Here is a 23660-nt window from a genome sequence, read left to right as displayed (position 1 = left end):
ATAGCAGCCGAATTTCTCTGGTTTTGTACGAGTGAAATTTCCAACTAACTATAACATCCCTGAAATCTGTGTTTTTTTCAGTAAATTTCCATTGTTTTTTAAATGCTAATTTCTAACTATAACGTACCTGAAACCTATGGTTTTTTCTGTTAATTTCTTTTTTTTTAAATGATAATGTCTAACTATAACGTCCCTGAAACCTATGGTTTTTTCAGTGAATTGCTAAGGTTTTTTAAATGCTAATTTCTTACTATGCCTACATAGGTAGGACATGTGCAGAAAGAGGAAGAAAGGCACAGAAAGAGGCAAGAGAAGTGCAGAAATAGGCAAGAGAGGTGCAGAAAGAGTAGGAAAGGTGCAGAATGAAGCAGAAGAAATGCAGAAAGAGGAAACAGAAGTCCAGAAAGAGGAAGAAAGGTGTAAAAAGAAGCAAGAGATGTGCAGCAAGAATCAACAGAGGCACAGAAAGAGGCCTACTTTGACTGTACCTTACAACAGACTCATACAAAGTACCCTATTCACTAATCCTTCTCCAAAGATATCTTAAACCTCACTTTTTTGTTGAAGGTTCACTATTAATCGACTGCTCAGAATGTTAGGCTTACCAAATATAAAACAGCAATCCAAAGCATATCACTGTTGTAAGTCTGACCAAGTTTGTGAAGGGATGCATGCAGGTCAATGATTTTACCTAGTGACATGTTTAATGAAAATAAACATACAAGCACTTGAATACCTGTGTTTCAAACAGCATACTCTGTAAATTTGTGGAAAAAAGGTGCTTACATTTCTTTTTGCTAACAATACAGGACACATGAGCATTCAATAGTATATTTGAAGGAATCTATAACATATATATACATAAGACACGTCTGCCTGTGCAACCAAATGACAGAGCAGAACAAACAAGATTTGACCACCTATAAGAGAAGCTAGCCGCTTTTTAAGCTACCATCTTCAGATGCATAACACATGTGAGAATGCATGTGCAAGTAGACATATACCTCAGTCATGACAGCTTGCACTTCCCATTTGAATATAGAAACAGGCGAGAGAAGTACAGAAAGAAGCAAGAGAATTGCAGAAAAAACAAGAGGGGTGCAGAAAGAGGGAACAGGGGTGCAGGAACCAGCAAGAGAGGTTCAGAAAGATGGAAGAAGGGTGCAGAAAGAAGGGACAGGGGTGCAGAAAGAAGCACAAGAGGAGCAGAAAGAGGCAAGAGGGGTACAGAAAGAGGCAAGAGGGGCACAGAAAGAGGCAAGAGAAGTGCAGAAAGATGCAACAGAAGTGCAGAAAGTACCAAAAGAAGTGCAGATAGAAGGAACAGAGGTGAAGAAAGAGGCAAGAGAGTTGCAGAAACAGGCAAGATAGGTGCAGAAAAAGGGAACAAGGGTGCAGACAAAGATAAGAGAATTGCAGAAAGAGGGAAGAGGGGTACAGAAAGAGGCAAGAGAGGTACAGAAAGAAGCAAGAACAGCACAGAAAGAAGCAACAGAGGTGCAGAAAGAGGCAAGCGGGGTGCCCAAAGAGAAAACAGAAGTGTAGAAAGAAGCAAAAGAGGTGCAGAAAGAGTCAAGAGAGGTGCAGAAAGAGGCAAGAGGAGTGTAGAAAGAACCAAGAGATGTGCAGAAAGAGGCAAGAGAAGTGTAGAAAGAGGCAAGTGAGGTAGTGCAGAAGGAGGCAAGGGAACTGCAGAAAGAGGCAAGAGAGTTGCAGAAACAGGCAAAAGGGGTGCAGAAAGAGGGAACAGGTGTGCAGACAGAGGCAAGAGAGGTGCAGAAAGAATGAAGAGGGGTACAGAACGAGGCATGAGAGATGCAGAAATTTGCAACAGCGGTACAGAATGAAGCAAGAGCAGTCCTGAAAGAACCAACAGGGATGCAGAAAGAGACAAGAAGGGTATAGAAAGAGGCAAGAAAAGTACAGACAGAAGCAAAAGAGGTACAGAAAGAGGCAAGAGATCTGAAGAGACAGGCAAGAGAGGTGCAGAAAGAGGCAAAGGAAGTGCAGAAAGAAGCAACAGTCGTATAGAAAGAAGCAACAGAAGTGCAGAAAGAGGCAAGTGAGGTGCAGAAAGAGGCAAGCGAGGTGCAGAAAATTACAAGAGAACTGCAGAAAGTGGCAAGAGGGCTGCCAAGTCAAGTCAAACTTTATTCGATTACTTAAAACCATCAAAGTACATATCATAAAACAAAACAATTCAGGCACAGCACATACATTCATTAAAATGACTCAATCAGGTTATGGTGCCTTCCTTGAAATTGCAGTAAAACATCATATAAAAGAGTCGAGCCCCAGATAGTCCCTAATAGAAGAGACCAGAGTTAAGTGCTCCAACCCATTTTAATCAGTCCTGGGAATTAAATAAATATCTAAGATAAAAATTGACCAGATCAAAACGTAACTATTATCAAACAAGGTTAAAATAAAATAGTAAATGAGTGACATAATTAGGAAACAGAGTCCCCACTATGGTTCGGTGGTAGCTTGTTACTGCGCCTAATTGCAACTACTATATAGCTTGCAACCCCAAAACAGACCACTGGTGTCGCCAGCATTTGCAGGTATGCCAATGCTGGCCTAACTTGTTAAAAGTTGTGACCTTTTAGGAGCGGGATAATATATGTCTTACGTAGTGAGTCGTAATAGGCACAGAAAAATATCAGATGAAGAGTATTCTGTTCAGAGAAGTTGTCACATGGGCAGGGACTTAATGACCCTTCTTTATAAAACCCTTTCGGAAATGCTAGGAGCCAGGGAACCATGTTATGCTTAAATCTTATTAATACAAATAGATGTTAAGGTTTGTTTATGTAAGATAAGTATGGATGCAACTGTCTACCCAGAGTCAGTGTGACAAAACTTCTCACGGTCGGTTTTACCAATTCCCTTTCCTCCCTTACAGACTGGATCTGTCCAGGAACTGCCGCTTAAAACCTCTAATGGCTGACTTGCACAGAGCTCTAGGTCTCAAGAATAAGTCAGGACATACGTAAATTTCCATCTGGGTATTAATATAACGGACCCATGGTATGTCTAACCCCTTATCTAAGGAAATACAGTCTTGGATGATCAGTTGATTAAGATTAGGCGCAGGTTGAGCCTAGATTCTTAACCAACACAATAGGGGTGCGACCGCGATCTGATCAGAAATAAAACCAACTCCTAGGTCCTCATGTATATTAAAAACTGGGGTAGAATTCGAAACCGACAGAAGAAAGTATTTTCGACCACTTGTATTTCTCTAGTGTCTGTGTACCCCCAAATTTCGCTCCCATAGGTCACCATTGGGAGCCACTTAGCATTGTAAATCTTCAAGAGGGCTGGGAGTGGCTTAGAGCCAATTCTTTTTGCAAAGCTTAAAATATCCCCCGATGCTCTAGCTAATGTGTTCTTTTTGTGCAAGCGCTGCGTGATCCATGTACGCCCATCATCAAAAAGAACCCCCAAATACAGGAAAGCAGGGACTTTTATTAATTCCATGTCCTTGCAATAGAATTTGTCCTTCCTTGCCTTTTCTGAACCAATGGACATAGAACGCAAGAGGGATGCAAAAGAGGGAAGAAGGGTGCAGAAAGCAGCAAGAGAGGTGCAGAAAGAGGAAAGAAAAGTGCAGAAAGAGACAACAGGGGTGCAGAAAGAAGCAACAGAGGTGCAGAAAGAGGGAAGGCGAGTGCAGAAAGAGACAAAAGGGGTTCAGAAAGAAGCAAGAACGGAGCAGAAAGAGGCAAAATAAATGCAGAAAGAAGCAACAGAGGTGCAGAAGGAGGCAAGAGAACTGCATCAAGAAGCAATAATGTTGCAGAAACAGGCAAAAGAGGTGCAGGAAGAGGGAACAGGGGTGCGGTCAGAGGCAAAAGAGGTGCAGAAAGAGGGGTGCAGAAAAAGGAAGAGGGGTGCAGAAACTTGCAAGAGAGCTGCAGAAAGAAGCAAGAGCACTGCAAAAGAACCAACAGAAGTGCAGAAAGAGGAAAGAGGAGTGCAGAAAGAGGCAATAGAAGTACTGAAAGAAGGAACAGTGGTGTGCAAAGAGGCAAGAGGGGTTCAGAAAGAGGGAAGAGAGGTATAGAAAGTAGCAAGAGAGTTGCACAAAGAGAGAAGAAGGGTGCAGAAAGAGGCAAGAGGGGTACAGAAAGCAGCAACGGAAGTGCAGAAAGAAGAAAGAGAAGTGCAGAAAGAAGCAACAGAGGTGCAGAAAGAGGCCAGAGGGGTGCAGGAAGAGGCAACAGAAGTGCAGGAAGAAGCAACGGAGGTGCAGAAATAGGCAAGAGACGTGCAGAAAGATGCAAGTGAGGTGCCAAAAGAGCGAACAGGGGTATAGAAATAGGCAAAAGAAGTGCAGAAAGAGGTAAGAAGGGTACAGAAAGAGGCAAGAGGGGTGTAGAAAGAAGCAAGTGACGTGCAGAAAGAGGCAAGAGAGGTGCAGAAAGAGGCTAGAGAGGTGCAGAAAGTGCAAGAGATGAGCAGCATGAGGCAAATGAAGTAAAGAAAAAGAAAGAAAGGTGCAGAAAGAAGTAACGGAAATGCAGAAAGAGGCAAGAGAGGCGCAGAAAGAAGCAAGAGTGGGTTACACACCATTAGTACCGATTTAATACCCAGATTTATCAATAAGTAACAGGTGACCATTCTAGGTGTACAATGGGCCTTCCACCATGCTGTAACACTTGTTGCTGCATTTTTGGTAACGGTTGTTGCCTGGTCAAGTCTAAACAGTGTTTTCACCAAAGTAGTCATATGAAGAAACGAAAAATTGCAATCACTCAAGTGGTAATGCGTATGATGGTGCACGGTTGTAGCAAGTATTACCACCCAGCATAGGTGGGGTGGCAGAGCTCATACATGCATTGCACATACGACAATAGCAGTTGTATATATAATATAATACATGACAATAGCAGTTACCTTAGTGGTAATACAGGGATAATAAGATCAGGTAACCTGAGTCAAGGTCACATATTACAATGCAAGAAAGCGCAGTAGGTAAACAAACATGTCAAATACATATAAGAATAGCCCAATAGTTTGTATGCGACATGTAAGCATTCTGGTGAACACAGTGCAAATGATAAATTAACGAAACAAAGAAAATCTTATCTCAGTGATGGGTGACTGGTATTAGGAAAGAAAAGGGTAAGGAACCCGTGCAAAGAGTGTCCGTCCGAAGGAGGTGGGTCCCTTCCTTTCCTCCTGTGAAAAACAAAGAAGAAAAAGGCGTGTGAGGTTTAAAATGAACCCATAATACTATCGTAATAAAAGCACACATAGTATCATGTACATTTAAAATACTGAGAACACAGCATGGAAACGAAAACAGATCACAGGCTAGATAAATGACATTGCATGATAGTTCAGCCTTCATGTAAGTGTGTACTCAACTTCTCATCCAAGTTATGCCCCCGGGGTACATGGTCTCAAGTTCCAGCATCCAATTTGATTCATGTTTGCGAAGCTTGAGAGCACTATTGCCACCTCTCTGGCCAGAGTATACTTGTTCCACAATAAATAAACTCAAGAGGGAGCTGTTGGAGAGATGGAATTCCAGTAAATGTCTAGCTATAGGGTAATGGATGTCCCTGTTGTTGATGGCACGCATGTGTTCCAACACCTTCTTTTTTGCCATAAGTGTGGTGCTACCTAGATATCTGAGTCTGCAGGGACATTCCAATACATATATGGCAAACAGAGTGCTACAAGTGAGAAACTGGGTTATAGGATTCCAACTGATCCGCCCAGGTATCGAGAACTCCTTTGTCATGTGACTACTGTGGCATGTCTTGCAATGCTGTGGTACTGAAAATTCTGGACCCGTGTTATAAACATCGTCGCATCATGACAATTTAGGTATCAGCAGACCGAGAATGATTAGAATACTATACACAAGTATTTTCGTCATATTCGGGTGACGAAATCAACCTGAAATCAGAATTTCCGTCCTGAACCCTCGGTTTCCATTGAACGGCAGCCATTTTGTGATTGCCCTCACATAGGCCAGTGACTAGGCCAAAAACGAGTCTGAAGGACACATTCACCTTCGCTGACTCCTCTGTGACCTGGGCAAGCTGACTCCACCGCCTGAAGCCAAACCTGTTCGGTCAGTTCCTTTCCCAGTGGCCGAATGAGATTAGTATCAAGGCACAACATATCATAAAACCTTTTCATCACACACAAACCATGCCTAATCTTACACACACCTGCCCCTGTTTCTTACTTTATGACTTGCTTTACGAGGAGGAGGTGCCCGTTTTTATTGGGGGTCCGTCGATATCTGATGAAAGTACTAAGACTCGCCGGGTAATTGATTGAGGGCTGGACAAACTGAAATATGGGCTTGTCATCATGACTCTGCTTTTTCTTTGTAGTGAAAATATGTGAATGGTCAACTGTAAAATAAGGAATGTTTGCCTAAAGCATAATATTTTGTATAAAAGGAGAAGGATGGCTTTGTAAGGTTGAGTAGTCTCATGAGAATATACACCGTGTTGTACTTCTAGGATACCTGTTACTGGTTGCAGCCAATAAATACGATCTTTGACTTCACCAAGAAGACTCTGTGTTTCTGTAGTCTGAAAAAGGAAGAACTCGAAGTCTTAGGGTGTGTTCCCTGGCACCGCTGGGTTCTGAAAAACCCAGTACTTCAGTTGGCGCCCAACGTGGGGAGATTTCAGTGGTACCGGTCCAAGCCAGAGGTTCGTGAGGAGCTTCGTGTGAAAATTCTGGAGGAAGGCCGCCACTTCATCAACCCCTGCATGTCGACGTGGTCCGAAAGTCTTTGCTGCGAGGTTCCCCGCTTCCTGACGGCTACGAAGGACTGCTGCCCTAACTATCGGCCTGTTTTGGACCCTTGATGATTGGTAGAGCGAAACGATAGACGAGTCTTCTGGTGACGTCATCGATACCTCAGTTAAGTATAAGTGGAGCGTCTCCCAGTCCTTAGTTTGGTTCTTAGTTTGGTATCCCCTTGGGATCTTTGATTTGGAACTTGCAAGTACCAAAGCAGAGGGACTCGTGTATTCACGAGACTATCGTATTCGATAATCCTTTGAAGTTTGAAGCTAGACTAGAGAGCGAAGATGCCTGGTCTTAGCAGACTTGGAAATTTGTTTTGTCTTGGTTGTAATAGGGATTCCCGATTGGAGGACTCGTGTCCGGTTCCTCCGATTGGAACTCCAACCTATGAACTATATGTGAAACATGGCGTAGGCCCCATCACATATAATGAAGTATGGATCCGATACACCAGGAAAGATGGTGCTTTAAAATGGCCCCAATATGGTAGTTTTGACACAGAGATTCTGGATAATCTGGAGGTTAAAAGAAGAAAGCCCGGCCGGCGATGTTTGACTCTTTCCACCTATGGCGTAAGGAAGCCAAACAGAAGGAAATTAAATTAGCAAAGAGAAATAAGAGAGAAAAGGGTATCTCGATAATGCAAGCTGCTATGCAGTTTAAAGATAATGAAGAAGAACAGATAAGTGAGCAGTTGCACAGGCAACGTAAAATGGGGATCGATAAATGTTATCCAGTTTTGCCGCTTCTTGAGCAAGATGCAGCAAAAGAATTTGAGAAAGATCCTTTAATGTCACACTTGTTGAGTTCGCCACCCCCTTATGCGCAGAGTGCTACAGCACCACCGCAACCTTTAGTTGTGCAACCCCCAAATATTGTGCCTCAGGTTCTTCCACAGCCGCCAGCTCCTCTTCAGTTGGCTCCTACTCCTATGGCGCAGCCCCCTCAAGGGCCGCTGACTTTGCTACCTGCTTCATCTGTACTCCCTTCGACTTTGTCTACTACATCGACTGCCTCTTCTGGTGTTCTTCCTGATACTGCCGCTGAGTCTGCATCTGCGTCTGCCTTGCCTCCCTCTGTTTTTTCTCCAGTTCTCTTGTCAACTTCTCCTTCTATCCGACAGAGAATGACTGATACTGTTGCTAGCATTATATTTCCTGTCTTCGGGTCAGCTGGTGTGACCCCTAATTCGGAACGTAAGCAGTCGCGTAGTCAACTGCCTGATTCTCAAGAGAGAGAAGCGTTTGACCATATGGCGCGTAAATGGGTTACTTTCCCTTTTAAATATGATGTAGAGTCTGTTATGGATGTCTTCCGTCAATGGGAAGCACCAAAACAAAGATACGTTTTGGAGAAAATGTGTGCTTTCCTTTGTGAGGAATTGGAAGATAATGAGTTAGAAACAAATCCGCCTGAGTTGTGCCGTGTACGGTTTGAGTTTTCAAAGGGCACGATTGTGGGTTCCGATGTTGAGAAAGCAGTTGCGACGCTGTTGTCCTTTAGGAATAAGGATCTTTCCCAGTCACTGTTTGAACATGACTCCTCTGTTAGGAAAAAGGTGCGACAGTACCCAATGAGAGAAGTCCCTCCGGTATGGAAGGACGCCGTTGCGGCTGATGCCGTTAATAACATTGTTGCTGCTCCAGCTCATTTTCAGCGTGTTTGGGTACATGTTCCTTGGAAGCGAGCTGCAGTTTTAGCACTTAAGCAGACTTTGCCTGACCCCCGTAAAAACCCTGCAGGGTATTATAAGGAATTATCACAGACTGCAGACTCATGCGTTATGAATTTAGCTGACATAGACATGTTATTTGGGAATGTTGTTCCACAACCTTTGTGGGGCTTGATTCGCCATACAGATCATGCGCAAGAGTTAGGTGACTCATGGGCTAATATTAGTACTGCAAATGATAGACAAGTTGGTGGTGTCAAGCCTGAGCCTTTGGTAGCAGAACTTCCTGCTAGGATCATTACTTACATGAAGACTTTAATGCCTGCGATGCGTGTGAATTGGGATAAATTGTCTGCGTGTAAGCAGAAGAAAGCTGAAACAGTGTCTGATTTCTTCACTAGGTTTGAAGAAACGTTTATCGACCACAGTGGTCAAGATATGAGTCCAGAATGTGGTCAACGATTGTTCGTTGACAAATTTGTGCACAATTTGCTTCCCGAGCTGTGTACGAAATTGAAAGATTCAGAGAGTTCTTGGGCCGTTTCCTCTTCAGCACAAATATTGGCTACTGCACAGTACTACGAAAATAGGGATAAAGATGAGAAGGATAGAGCAGAAAAGAAAACTAAAGAATTGAATACGAAGGTTCTTTTACAACAGGCGTATCCGCCATGTGGTGGTCAGAGTAACTATCAGCAGCCTCAACAGTTTCAGAGAAACTCGCAAAGGTTCGAGTATTCTCAACCACGTGCTCCTGTAGGTCCCAATCAGTGTTCATATTGTAAAGAAGAGGGTCACATTAAGTATAGTTGTCCTATTTTGTTACAGCGTGCGAATGGTGCTTCTGGCGCAAGAGGTCGAGGTGTTCAACAAGCTCCTAGAGGTAGAGAACGTGGAAGTGTCCCCCAGAACGCGCGTCCCCTTCCGTCTCAGAATTCAATGAATAGTTTTGACCAGCAAAATCACGCGTCTGGTAGGACGGCTCAGTACTATGCTGATGACTACTATGCAGAAGATGAGAATATGGAAGGTAATGATTGCTAGGACAGCCATAGACAAAGAGAGGGAGTTGTTTCAGTTCCAGTAGATCAGAGTGGACCATATGTTAAGGTGATTACATCAGGTGTGTCAGAGCCTTTTCTGTTGGATACTGGTGCTACAAAGAGTTCTATTATGCACTCAAAACTCCCTGGCGCTCCTTTGTCTGGCGAGATGAATGTTTCAGTAGGTTTTTCTGGCGCCCCGGTTAGGAACCCGATTTCTAGTCCTATGTCCCTTTCTGTTGGACCTTGTGAATTGGAAGCACCCCTTATTCTAACGACAGGTTGTGGTGAAAACTTTTTAGGATTGGATTTGTTGAAAAGATTGTATGCGACATTATATTGTTCTCCTTCGGGAGTACAACTTACACTGGGTAAGAAAGTGATCTCTCCAATGTATTTGTCGAAGGATAAACTTCCGACAGAATTGTCGTTACTTCCTGATATTCTTTGGGCTACTGGTCCTAATGATGTGGGTCTTTTGGAAATACCGCCATATGTTGTGACATTGAAAGCCAATGTTAAATTGCCACGCATTCCCCAATACAAGATCTCTAGTGAAGGTGAAAAGGCGTTGCTAGCGATCATTTATGATTTAATTGAAAAAGATGTAATTGAAGAGACAAGAGGCAACGTTTGTAATAGCCCTGTTCTGCCTGTTTTGAAATGTACTGACCCTTCTCAGCCACCTGTTTACAGGTTCGTGATTGATCTTAGAGAGGTCAATAAAATAGTTGTGCCACAGTTTCCAGTTGTTCCTGATATCACTGCCCTATTGACTATGATTCCAGCTTCCGCCACCTGGTTTTCGGTGATTGACTTGAAGAATGCTTTCTTCAGCATCCCGATTGCCGAGGAGAGCAGGGATATTTTTGGCTTCAGTTTAGGAGGCCGAAGCTTCCGCTTCAAACGCGCTCCTCAAGGCTACTGTGAAAGTCCATCAATATATAGTCAGGCTTTAAAAACACAGCTTGATGCAATTGTTTTACCTGATGGCGCTACCCTTATTCAGTACGTCGATGATTTGCTAATCGCTGCAGATACTGAGGAGATTTGTAAAGAAGCCACCTTGTCGTTGTTGCGTCATTTGTCTGATTTACATCACAAAGTGTCTCTTTCAAAACTGCAATATTGTCGACAAGAAGTGACCTACTTAGGTCATCTCTTATCGAAGGAGGGAAGGAAACTGACCCCAGAAAGAATTCAGGCAATTGCAAAATTGAGTGTGCCAAGGACACAGAGAGAAGTACGTGCTTTCTTGGGCATTACATCATACTGCAGACAGTGGATACCGAATTTTTCTTTGCTGGCCAAACCTTTGGTAGCTTTGACCTGTAAAGATACACCGAATCCCGTTCCATGGTCTGAAGATTGTCAGAAAAGTTTTTCCGAATTGCGTAATGCACTGTGTTCGGCTCCTGTGTTGGGTACCCCCGACTACAGTAAGCCCTTTACACTGTATGTCCATGAGAAAGAGGGTTGTGCATTGTCAGTGCTGACACAGTCTTTTGGAGACAAGCAGCGTCCATGCTTTATTTTTCGTCGACTTTGGATCCGGTAGCTAAAGTATTGCCGAGTTGCTTGAGAGCCACAGCGGCAGCAGCTGTTTCTATTCGACAGTCTGCTGGGTTAGTGATGAATAATATGTTGATTGTGATGGTTCCACATGCAGTGGACACGTTGTTAAACAGGACCAAGACACAGCACTTAACTAGTGCTCGATTGACAGGTTACGAGTTGACACTGTTAGCGAGTCATGTGCACATAAAGAGGTGCAATACGTTGAATCCAGCCACGTTATTGACAATTTCAGTAGAGACAGATGATGTTGAACAGCATGATTGTTTTCTCAGGACAGAAGAAGAAACGAAAGGGAGAGTAGATCTTAAAGATACTCCTCTTGTAAAGTGTGATGGTACCTTATGGGTGGATGGTTCATGCTTCAAGCTTCCAAATGGTGATACGACTGCAGCATATGCTATCACGACTTTGCATACGATTGTTGAAGCTGCACGTATACCACATAATTCAGCTCAAGCAGCAGAGTTGATTGCACTTACGAGAGCGTGTGTGTTATCGAAAGGAATGAAAGTGACCATATATACTGACAGCCAGTATGCGTTTGGTGTAGCTCATAGTTTTGGACGATTGTGGAAAGAACGTGGGTTCCTGACTTCGCATGGAGCTAAGATTCAGCATGGTCAGTTGGTGAATGAGCTTCTTGAGTCACTGACCTTGCCGTTACAAGTTGTGATTGTGAAATGCAGTGCACACAAGAGGGTTACTGATGATGTTGGTCGTGGCAATGCATTTGCTGATGAAATCGCAAAAGAAACAGCAAAAGATGTGATGAATCGAATGTATGTTGCAGGCCCTGCAAGATGGGTTGGTGACGTTGGAATGTGTGAAGATACGATAGAGAGTGTGAAGTCCCTTCAAGCTGAAGCTTCAGAGAAAGAGTTGAGTGTGTGGAGAGAAAGTACGGGTAAATTGGATGAAAATGGTTGTTGGGTTGACTTGTCAGAACATCAGCGATGGTTGTTACCCGATGCGTATGTGCTTGCAGTGGTGACAATGGCTCATGGGATGGCCCATATCAGTGTGAAAGGGATTTGTAAATTGTTGGCTCCAGTATGGCAAAATGCTGGAATTCCTAAATGTGCAGAGAATGTGGTCAAGAATTGCATGGTGTGTCTGAAATACAATCCTGGTAGGGGAACCCCAACTCCAGCTGGTCATTTTGCGCCTCCAACGTATCCGTTTGAGGTTTTGCAGCTAGATTTCATCCACATGGAAAGGTGCAACAATTTGAAATACGTACTCGTTGTTGTTTGTGCCTTTTCAAGATGGGTAGAAGCATATCCCTTAAAAGACAACACTGCCTTATCCACAGCTAAAGCCCTTGCCAAAGAATTCTTCCCTAGGTTTGGAATGCCGAGAATGGTCTGGAGTGACAATGGGAGTGAATTTGTCGAGTGATGAAGAAAGTATGTGAAGGGCTAGGTATCCAGGAAAAATTTCACGCTGCAAATCACCCCCAATCAGCTGGACTAGTAGAGTGCTATAATGGCACGATAAAATTGAAGTTAGCAAAGATACAAGCGAGCTCTGGTCTTAAATGGCCTGACGCTCTGCCCTTAGCACTCCTATCAACAAGAATGACTGTGCATTCGCGAGTGGGACTTAGTCCCTATGAAATGTGTTCGGCCACCCGGCCAACATATGGGGAGTGCCAAGGCCGACAAAATTCTGTGAGATCGAACGCCCTGTACTGCTTGATTATTTGTATGAATTGACGGCTAAATTGTGTGTTTTACACCAACCGGTTCACGATACTCTGCCTCAGATCTCTGAAGCTCCAGGACATCTTATCCATCCTGGATCATGGGTGCTGGTCAAAAACTTCCAGCGGACAAGCAATGACCAGCCCCGCTGGACCGGCCCCCATCTCGTCCTTCTCTCAACAAGATCAGCTGTTCGAGTGGAAGGGAAAAAGAACTGGATCCACGGCGTACACTGCAAGAGGGTCCCTTTGCCTCTACCGTATGACCGGTGGGTCTAGGAGGGGATCGCTGACTCTGAGACTGAGACCGTGCCTCGTTTTCTGCCTTTTAGTGACGCACGTGTAAAAGGAACACTTTCTGAACAAGAAAGTGACAGTATTTTGCAAGAAGCTGTGCCACCGTCAATTCGATTGAACACTACAGAGCCTGAACTCTTGTTCCAGAACCAGACAGTACCTGGAAAAACCCGTTACAATCTGAGGCCGAGAACTATGGACAAATAAAAAATTCCTTTTCTTTGCTATTTTTGAAAGTGCAGCTCTCTCATCTGAGAAACTTTCTTATTTTTGTTTTTTCGAACCACCATCCGGGTTCAGCTGTAGGGTCGTGGTTGCCCAAGTCTTTGGAGTGCAGCTGAAGACGTTAGGTCGACAGTTCTGGTCAGTCTAAGGGCCCTGGACTGACAGAAGCATTCCTTAGCATAGAACACCCTACCACCACGAGCAGCGATTAGAGAGGATGGAGTTTTTCGAGAATGAGAGACCTGCCAAACAGATGGACTTTAAAGCCAGAATGTGTATAATGATGACAAAGAAACGATTTTTGATATTATGTATTTTCATGTTGCTTAGTGTAATGACGTTTTTAATAGGATATGTATTATTCTCTTTTCAAGTGACATTTGCACCCACTACACAGCCTATACCTCTTTCTACTGTTTCCTCGCATTCTTTTCACCCCCTGCCTGAACACGAGTCTGCTAGAAGATTAGAATTTGTCAATAATTCATTCATTCAGCTTCTACACCAACACCAATTAGTAGTTAACACAACTAACTGTTGGGTGTGTGATCTTATGCCTCATACTACTGATAAAGGTATCCCTTATCTGATCCTGCCTTTCAGCCATAATGGTTCTGTGTGGGCATATAGAACGATATTCATATACGCTCATGAAGCCAACCCCCTACGTTCGGTGAAAGATAATCCTAAGAATAGTGCTCTAGTTAAGGGTATAGTAGATATGATTAGGGAAGATATTTCCTATGAGACTATCCCGAGAGATGAGACACTAGCATATATTGGATGGAACATAACAGGATATGGAGTTACTCTGAGTGAGAACCAGCTAGCAAAGAGATCCTCCCCGATTTGGATTGTACCCGTAATTCTTGCAGGGTAATGGCAAGAATCCCAGAGCTCAGTTAGAGAGAAGTATCTGCACTGAAACATATGTTTTTGCGTCTCAGACTTCCCCTTCGTTCTTAGCAGCTAAGGGTACCTATTTCATCTGCCATAATAGAGCCTATACATGGTTGCCCCCTGACTTCTCAGGCACATGTTTTGTTTCATTCCTGTTGCCACCCACCTACACAGCCGCGGCAGATTACCATAAGACAAGGATAGTTAGAGGTGTCATCAGTAAAGAAGACACTACAGGACAAGAACTTGGAGATTTCGTAAAGGGTTTTCTGCCGTTTTGGGGGCCTATGGTTAACAGCAGGAACATAAGGCAATTGACAAGGGTGGTTGAATCCACGGTAGATGAAACCGCCGGTGCCCTTAGTAATTTGACTGCTGAGCTCCAGTCGGATCGCCTTATGATTCTTCAGAACAGGGTCGCATTAGACGTAATACTTGCAGACCGAGGTGGGGTATGTAAAGTGATCCAATCAAGTTGCTGTGTTTTCATTCCAGATAACGCTCCGACAGTTTACCAGGCCATTTCCAAACTGCATAAGATCTCCGAATCTATTCACGTGGATAAAGGAGATTGGTCATTGATGGGGTGGTTCTGGGAACTGATATCCGCGTGGGGATGGAAGATTCTGATAGTCATTGGGATGATCTTAGCCATTCTTTTCCTGTTCTGTCTGTGTGTACAGTGTGCTCCTGCAATATGTGGCCTCTGTGCTACATCGTGTGTAAGGAAACCTGTATCAAGAGACGAGCTAAGTAATAGGATGATGCTACAGCAACATCTCAACGATTTTATGAATATAGACCTGGACTCAGACCTAGACACAGATTAACGTGAGGATAGGTTATTGCCTATGTAAGGGCAAAAGGAGGGTCTGTGGTAGTGAAAATTCTGGACCTGTGTTATAAACATCGTCGCATCATGACGATTTAGGTATCAGCAGACCGAGAATGATTAGAATACTATACACAAGTATTTTTGTCATATTCGGGTGACGAAATCAACCTGAAATCAGAATTTCCGTCTTGAACCCTCGGTTTCCATTGAACGGCAGCCATTTTGTGATTGCCCTCACATAGGCCAGTGACTAGGCCAAAAACGAGTCTGAAGGACACATGCACCTTCGCTGACTCCTCTGTGACCTGGGCAAGCTGACTCCACCGCCTGAAGCCAAACCTGTTCGGTCAATTCCTTTCCCAGTGGCCGAATGAGATTAGTATCAAGGCACAACATATCATAAAACCTTTTCATCACACACAAACCATGCCTACTCTTACACACACCTGCCCCTGTTTCTTACTTTATGACTTGCTTTACGAGGAAGAGGTGCCCGTTTTTATTGGGGGTCCGTCGATATCTGATGAAAGTACTAAGACTCGCCGGGTAATTGATTGAGGACTGGACAAACTGAAATATGGGCTTGTCATCATGACTCTGCTTTTTCTTTGTAGTGAAAATAGGTGAATGGTCAACTGTAAAATAAGGAATGTTTGCCTACAGCATAATATTTTGTATAAAAGGAGAAGGCTGGCTTTGTAAGGTTGAGCAGTCTCCTGAGAATATACACCGTGTTGTATTTCTAGGATACCTGTTACTGGTTGCAGCCAATAAATACGATCTTTGACTTCACCAAGAAGACTCTGTGTTTCTGAAGTCTGAAACAGGAAGAACTCGAAGTCTAAGGGTGTGTTCCCTGGCACCGCTGGGTTCTGAAAACCTAGTACTTCAATGCCCGCAGGGAAAGAAACCTTTACCCCACAAACTACGGCCTTTCTTGTAAGTAATTCTGGGTCTTGTCTGAAGGGTATGACCAATTATGGGGTCAATGGTCAGGATATTCCAATTACGTGATAGGATCTTCTGTGTTTGTTAAGAGTTCTTATTGTATGTCATGATTACTCAGGTGGCTTCTGAGTCAGGGGTGCCGGTGTCCTCAGTCACAGTATTCGGTACCTCAAGGGTTTGTGATCTGCTAATTTTACTAACCTTTTCAAGTGCTCGTTCTAATACCCGGACGGGGTATCCTCCACTCAGGAATCTCTTGAGCATGTTATCCTGTTCAGCTATGAAGGCTGCTTCTGTACTTCAGTTTCTTCTTGCTGTCAGCAGTTCACCATAGTGTATGCTCCACTCAAGATTGTCAGGGTGACTGCTGAGAGCATGAAGGAGGGTATTGCCTGCAGTTGTCTTACAAAAATATTTGGTGTTCATGGTGTCCTGGTGCGCAGTAACCATGATATCAAGAAAATTCTATATGCTGTCTATTCATGTTAAGCGACAAATTGATGTTATGGTTGTTATCCCCAAGTTTACCTATGAATCTGGTGGCTTCTTCTTCAGTGCCATCCTAAATTATAAAAAGATTGTTAATTTAGCGCAGCCATAGTTTCACCTTAGAAAAATCGGATTTGAGGGTGTTGTCGGCCATGATTTCTTCTTTCCAGAGGCCTAAAAACAGATTGGCAAAGCTGGGTGCGAAGCATGTCCCCATGGCAGTGCCGAGTATCTGTTTATATATGATACCATTACACATGAAGATGTTATTCTCGAGACCCTGGCTCATCATGTCGAGTAACATGTTGGTATGCTGTAAGTACCTGATAGGTCTGTTTTTGAGGTAATGGAAACATGCTTCAATACCTTGTGAGTGGTCGAATATAATATATAAGGAATTGACATCTAGGGTAACCATCAAGAAACTGTCTTCCCATAATATACCTTCTAGTTTAGAAAGGAAATCTTTGGTGTCCCTAACAGGTAAAGAGAGAAAAGTGACACATTCAGGGAGAAAATGATCGACATAATTGGAGACATTTTCAAGTACGCTATCAATGGAAGACACAATAGGTCTGCAGGGTGGCACTACAGGGTCTTTATGGATTTTGGGCAAGAGATACATAATGGGCAGTTTAGGGTAGTCTCTCTCGAGGAAGTAGCACTCCTCCCACGTAATAATACCATTCTGTACCCTCTCAGTAAGTTTGTTCCGTGTTTCAAAAATACTTTTATTGTAAGTATCAATATTGATTTTAAGGTGAGAGGTGGATGTCAAATGGCTAGGTTAGGTCTGGAAACAAAAATTGAGTTTATAAATTTGCCTTTTTTTCCACATGCTGACTTTTGATGCACATTTCCTTATGTGACAGTGCAGTATTAGTTTCTCTGAATCCACTTTGCTTGCAATTCCACTTGGTAAGTACACTATCATGACACCTTGAACATTCAGCACAAGGTCTGGGCATACATTGTGCAAATGTTGTCGTTTGTTATTCGTCCACATGGCTATGGTGTTTTCACAGAGAGAATAAACAATGTCAGCTCAGCTGAAACCTTGACATGAAAGCAAGAATGTTGGTTTATAATTATACTCACATTTCCGTACTCTTATTAGAGGAGCACTCTACTGTCATTGCAAGGTCATCGCTATCGTCGATGTTTCAGCACAGCTGATTCTATTTACCCTCCTTGAGGAGGGATGTCCAGCCTGTGACCAAGACGGGAACCTCCATACCTTGCCTTCAGGTAATGGGGATTTAGATCATCCAGTAGGGGATGCTCAGCAGAGCATCCACCCTCTGCACCTAAGTTAGAGCATGCATAAGTAGGAGTACACTATAAACAGTATTTATATGCCAGCCTATATGCACTGTTTGTGCATGATGGTAAAATAATTCATTCTGTTGACTGTCCTCATATAGCTAATCACTATTATCTGCTTCTGCCTATTGATCATTGCAGCGCATATATTTTATACAAGAATCGCGATGGTTAAAAAAATATTGAGATCGCTCCTTTATGTAGCGCAGGTGACTGAGCAAAAGGGTTCTAGATCTGTTGCCGTGATTCCTTGGGGGTCAAAGTTGTCATGTTCATAGGTTGCCCAAACCATTACTTTATTACTTTACCATTATATTACCTTAAAAGGTTTAGGGGTACTTATGTTGGAACTGCGACATAGAAGGACTAAAAGCCAACATATCCTAGAGGGTGCATGGAATCAGTCTAGCACCACCGCAGCGTTTACTGAAATTTGGAAACCGTGTGACACCATGACCTCCCAGACATTTCAGTGGTTAGCTTGATGCAGGATTTCCACATATAGGGATGATCAGGGCTCCACCATAGAAAGTACAACGTAGTGCAGGTACAGAGGACACATAGATAGTGACTGAGCAACACTGGGCTGGAAAACATCAAATATTCCAACACAATAACATTGCACCCAACAACAAGAGAAGCAGGCCAGCTAGAAATATAAGGAGAGCAGATAATATGAACCTAGTTTGATGCTAGATCAGGAGCAATACACTCCAATAGAAAATAGAAGGTCCACAAAGAGTAGAGTATGAAAACTGAAAACCACCAGAAGGACATAGGGTCTAGTACACTACAAAAATAACACTTCCCAGGATACAGGTTAAGCAGATGCATTCAATTCCAGAACCCCATTGTGAATCATCACTCAGAAATTAACCAGTATGCATTCAACAGTCTAAGTTACACTAGCTTATATTGGAAAGCCATAAGAGTCACCTCACCTAACGGAACATCTTATATATATTTTTTTAGAGTTTTATATAGCGCAAACTAGACCAGGGGATTTCAGGTATCAGAGCGCTGTACATGAGTACCAGTATCGTTACAGATGGACACACTCATTTTTGTTAGGCACGGGAAGATTAAGTGATTTGCCCAGAATCACAGGATGTTGAGCGTCATTGCTGAGACTCGAACCCAGTTCCCCAGCTTCAAGGTCAACCACCTGTAAACCGTCCTTCTAAACCAATGTGAATCAGGAAGGAAAACCACCAATGGAGAACCTCAGGCTGATGATTCAGAGATTCAGGCTGATGTCTGCCTCAAGAGCCAAGAGGACAAATAATTGATAAATGTTGAAATATACAAATACCCAGTAACCTGACATAAGTAACACTACTATCATGCTCAACATCGCATCTACAGGTTGTGGTGCATCGTACCATTTGGCTAAGAAGCCTGGGACAGTTGTGGTGAACTCCGTATAACCGGAATGGTGAGTCACGCATCCTAACATATTACACAAATGCTCTAAATACAGAAATGTTTTTAAATTCATGAACAATTGTAGGATCTAATTTAGAACCCTTGATGTCTCTTTGTATATAAATTTAACACGCTGCTATTTGTCTCCATCATAAGGTATACGTGGAACATACTGAACAGTGAAAATATCTGGTTCAGTATGTGGTAAATAAAATATCACGCTGTCATAATTTTTCAGATATCAATAAGATCATGCATAAAGCAAGAGGCTGAGTCTGTGGTATCAGATTCATAAAGGGCTTTATTCCAATAACTCGAGTCAAAGGGAGAATATTTCCATCACCAAAATTGGATCTGGACGGGGCTGAAAAGTATTCTCAATATTCTCAAAACATTATTCACAGAGTACAGTATATATACATTTCTCAATTGTACGTAAGCAAAAGAGCAAGAGAGAATGAGATAAGAGCATGTGGGCGTGTAAGTAGGCGTGAAGGTGGGCGTCCATGTGGGCGTCCACTTGATGATAATGGGTAATTTGTCATGTGTGGGTGGATACCTGGAGATGATTTCGCAATGTCAGCAGAAATACTTGGCAGAGATGCGCGCGCAGCAGCATGACGTGTGATTGACGCGCAACTAGAGGGTGAAGGGGACTTGACATTTAGCTCTACATGTGGAGACAAAAAGTCTGGGGGGTCAAGTCAACCTAATCCCAAATCATATCTAACATCCTATGTTTAAAGAACTATGTTATCCACAAGGGAAGGGCTCTCGGACAAAATCTATTCTATACTGACTGTGCGTGCGTGTACAAGCGTCTAAGTGTCTATACTAAATGCGAGGGGGTAGGAATATTCCATGGTAACAGGACTATGAATTACTTGCATAAAGACAGAGAAGTCGGGCCTTTTGCTCGGTAACTGGAAAGAATGTTTACTTAAACTACTAGGCAGGAATGCATCGGCTGAGGGGGAAGCAGATAATTCGAAGGTGAAATACAGTTCTTGGCAGAGAATAGGCTGATGTCAGGCTTCGTGAGCCGCGCAGAGAATGAGACAAAGTTCATGGTCACAGATGCAGGCTCAGACTGGAGCTTTCAGAGGCAGAAGGCAAGAAAAGCTTGATGACAGAATCAGGGCCTACTTGCCTGGACTGTAAAATGGCATAAGTGAGCCATATAAAGGCGGTGGCCTTTCGTACTTAGGAAGGGAATATCCGGCCTATTCATGGCGGATCTGACAGAGGGCATGTTGACGGTGGACGCACATGTGTTTGCGTCTTCATAACTGGAACTGGAGGGAACATACATGTACTTGTGATTCATACATGAAACCGTTGGGGTCCAAGATAGGGGACATAACTGACCAGAAAAATCCATATTTCCACATTCCCTCCTTGTCCCCTACTTGCCCGTCAAGAGATATCAATCTTCATTAATCCATTGATCTGTTCATATAGCATCATTTGTTCTTCTTTCTTCTTCCGGGATCTTGAATGAAAATCTTGATGTGGAATGCACGATGTGGTACACAGACCACAAATCGCTGGTCCACATTGCAGACATAGACAGCAACTGAATAGTATAAGAAGGCCAATACCTAGGAAGGATAGGACCCTCCATCCAAAGGTAGATAATACACTCCAAAACCAACCGGACCAAGTCCAGGTGCCTGGATTCTGGTGTATCTGGCTTACAATCTTATGAAGGCGAGTTATGGCTTTATATACAGATGGCGAATTTTCTGGTATGAAAAATGCAATAGCTTGATTTGATGACCCTACAAGCTCCGCCCCTATCGGCCAGGATAACGTCAAGGACAAGACTATTTTGAAGCACAACAATCCGCATAGCAGACTGCTCTTCTGTTAAATTGCCTAAGGCGGAAATAGTTTCGTTCACTACTGCTTCAAGGGTTCTGGTTAATCTACGTATCAGCTTACTATTGGTAACTGTACCTATATAGGGAAAGAAACCTTTATTGAAATCTGTGTATTTTTCCCATGCTGTTTCAGTGTAATCGACAATTGGGAGATCTCTCTGCTGTCTATTGTGTACTAAATGAGTATTTCTATGATAATCAGGAGGAGCTAGGAAAACAGGTGGTAGGAGGAATGCTATGTAACAGGTACCATCCCAATCTAGAGGTAGGCGTATATATGCGGTCTGGCCACATATAAAGTAGGAATGACGAGAAGCTCTAAATGTAGACTTGCCTTGATCACTGAATTTTATTACAGTGGTGCATTTACTATGGCCCATGTGTATGGAGCCATTCTTTCTTATACATAATTCCCCTTTTACTGGGAATACGGACATGGCGGGCAAGATTGGTGTAGCTTCAGATTCAACGTTCAGGATCATGAGGTTAAGTGTAAAATTACCTAATCCATATACTTCATTTCTTAGATCAGTTCCTGTTCTTTTGGGAAGTCCCTCCTTGTTAGGGTAGCAGACTTTAAGCAAAACTAAGTTCAGGTTTCCCCATACCCAGTTGTCTTGATAAACTGCGGAATTCGAATCTAGGGAATTAATCAAACTAAACCATGCTCCACAGGAGCCATTGTGTGTGAACGGATAGAGAAAGAGGGGCAAAACTCCCTTATAGTTCTGATAGGGGGGGGAGTCGGCCACAGACCCAGCAGTCTGTAGCATTGCTAGTCTGATGTGAATGGTGCAGCATCTGAATAAAGGTATTGTTGCGTAAGGCAAGTCGATATGATAGCTCATAGGATGGCAGATCACTAAATGTGTGCTTTATGGTATCATTAGTGGAGGAGTATAAGAGTGAGGCAATAGGAGGAAAAATAGCATGTAGTATTAAGCTGATACATATTATCGTGATGCACATCTTGCTCTTTGTTTTTAATATTATAGTCCAAGATCTTATGCAAGCCAGAATACATGTTCAACCGCTTCACCACCTAGTGGACTTAATTGATCAAACGGGTTCTGACTTTTTTTTTTTAGATCTAAGTTTAGCTTTGTGGAAACTGCTGGGGAGTCTCCTCTAGAAAATGGTGTTCAAAATCCAAAATTCAAGTTCAAAGTCTTTTTCCTTTGTAAAAGAGTGGTGAAGGTGCACTTTGACTTTAACGGCCGTCCCCGTGGTCCAGAGCACTGACTTTGGCGCCTTCCATCCAGGAGCGATGGAGTATTCTTTGACCTGGGTGTTGTCAGGGAAGGCGGCAGCAACCTGCGAACAACAAGAGAGTAGTGCAGACATCAAGGAAGCCAGGTAATCTGTCAGCATGTTACTATTAACATCAGTAATCTTTTAGGCATTGGAGTGCCCCACATATTTGGTGGTCTACCAAAGACCACTTCATAGGGAGATAAGCCTGTTCTAGAATGAGCTACCATTCGCATGTAAAAGAGGGCAACCGGCAGGGCTACCATCCAACTACACCTTTGTCTGCGCAAATTTTTAATGTCTGTTTATGTCTTTCTACAAGGCCTGCTGCTTCAGGATGTCGCACACAATGGAATTTCCAGGTATACCCTAACAGAAGGGACACCTGCTTCATTAGTACCAGGACATATTTGTAACCTCTACATCTGTTTATTTGGATATAATCCATTTGGAGCACTTCAAAAGGGTGGTCAGGTGGATGGAATCCACCTTGTTCCATCGGAATGCCTTTACCTGGATTGAATTGGCAACAGATCATACATGTTCTGACCTTTTGTTTCGCTGCTGCACGCAGGTGCTTGTTGAACCATATATTCTGTAAGCTATCTATCATTGCTTTCTCTCCTAAGTGTGCAGGACTATGTGCGGTATTTATAATTATTTGTACCATTGAATCAGAAAGAAACCCTGATCAGTCAGTACCCCTCCTTGTTCCGACCATTTCTTTAATTCGTCCATAGTAGCATGTGTCTGTATGTCTTGTACATCCTTGGAAGGATCCCTAACTGTCATGGCTTTGGACACTTATTGAACCTGTAACTTTGTCATGTCTAGTGGGGTCTGAGCTGTCTGTTTAGCTGTTCGGTCTGCCAGATCATTGCCTTGGGAAATGGGATCTGTGGCTCTAGTATGTGCTTTACATTTTAGAATAGCTATGGCTGTTAGTGAATGTATCGCTTCCAGAAGGGCTTGAATATGGGGGCCATGCTGTATCTTGGCCCCATGAGAGGTCAAGAAACCTCTTTCTCGCCAGAGAATCGGTGTAAATGTTTACTCTCAGGTGCTTAGCTCTTATGCACGCTTGTGTCAGGGCGATGAGCTCTGCTGCTTGTGCTGACAATATGTCTATTCTTTTAGTCTCTATTATTACAGTATCAGTAGTCACTGCATATGCTGCCACTAATTCTCCCGCCCCTGTCCTCATGCATGAGCCGTCAACTTATAGTGTTAGGTCGGGGTCTGGGAGTGCAACGTCTGTCAAGTCTTGTCTTGGTTTAGTCACGGTATGTATTACTTCAACACA

Source organism: Triturus cristatus, chromosome 3_1, assembly GCF_964204655.1.
Source record: "Triturus cristatus chromosome 3_1, aTriCri1.1, whole genome shotgun sequence".
NCBI lineage: Eukaryota > Metazoa > Chordata > Amphibia > Caudata > Salamandridae > Triturus > Triturus cristatus.
The sequence above is the reverse complement of the archived record's forward strand: the minus strand, read 5'-3'. Positions refer to the sequence as shown.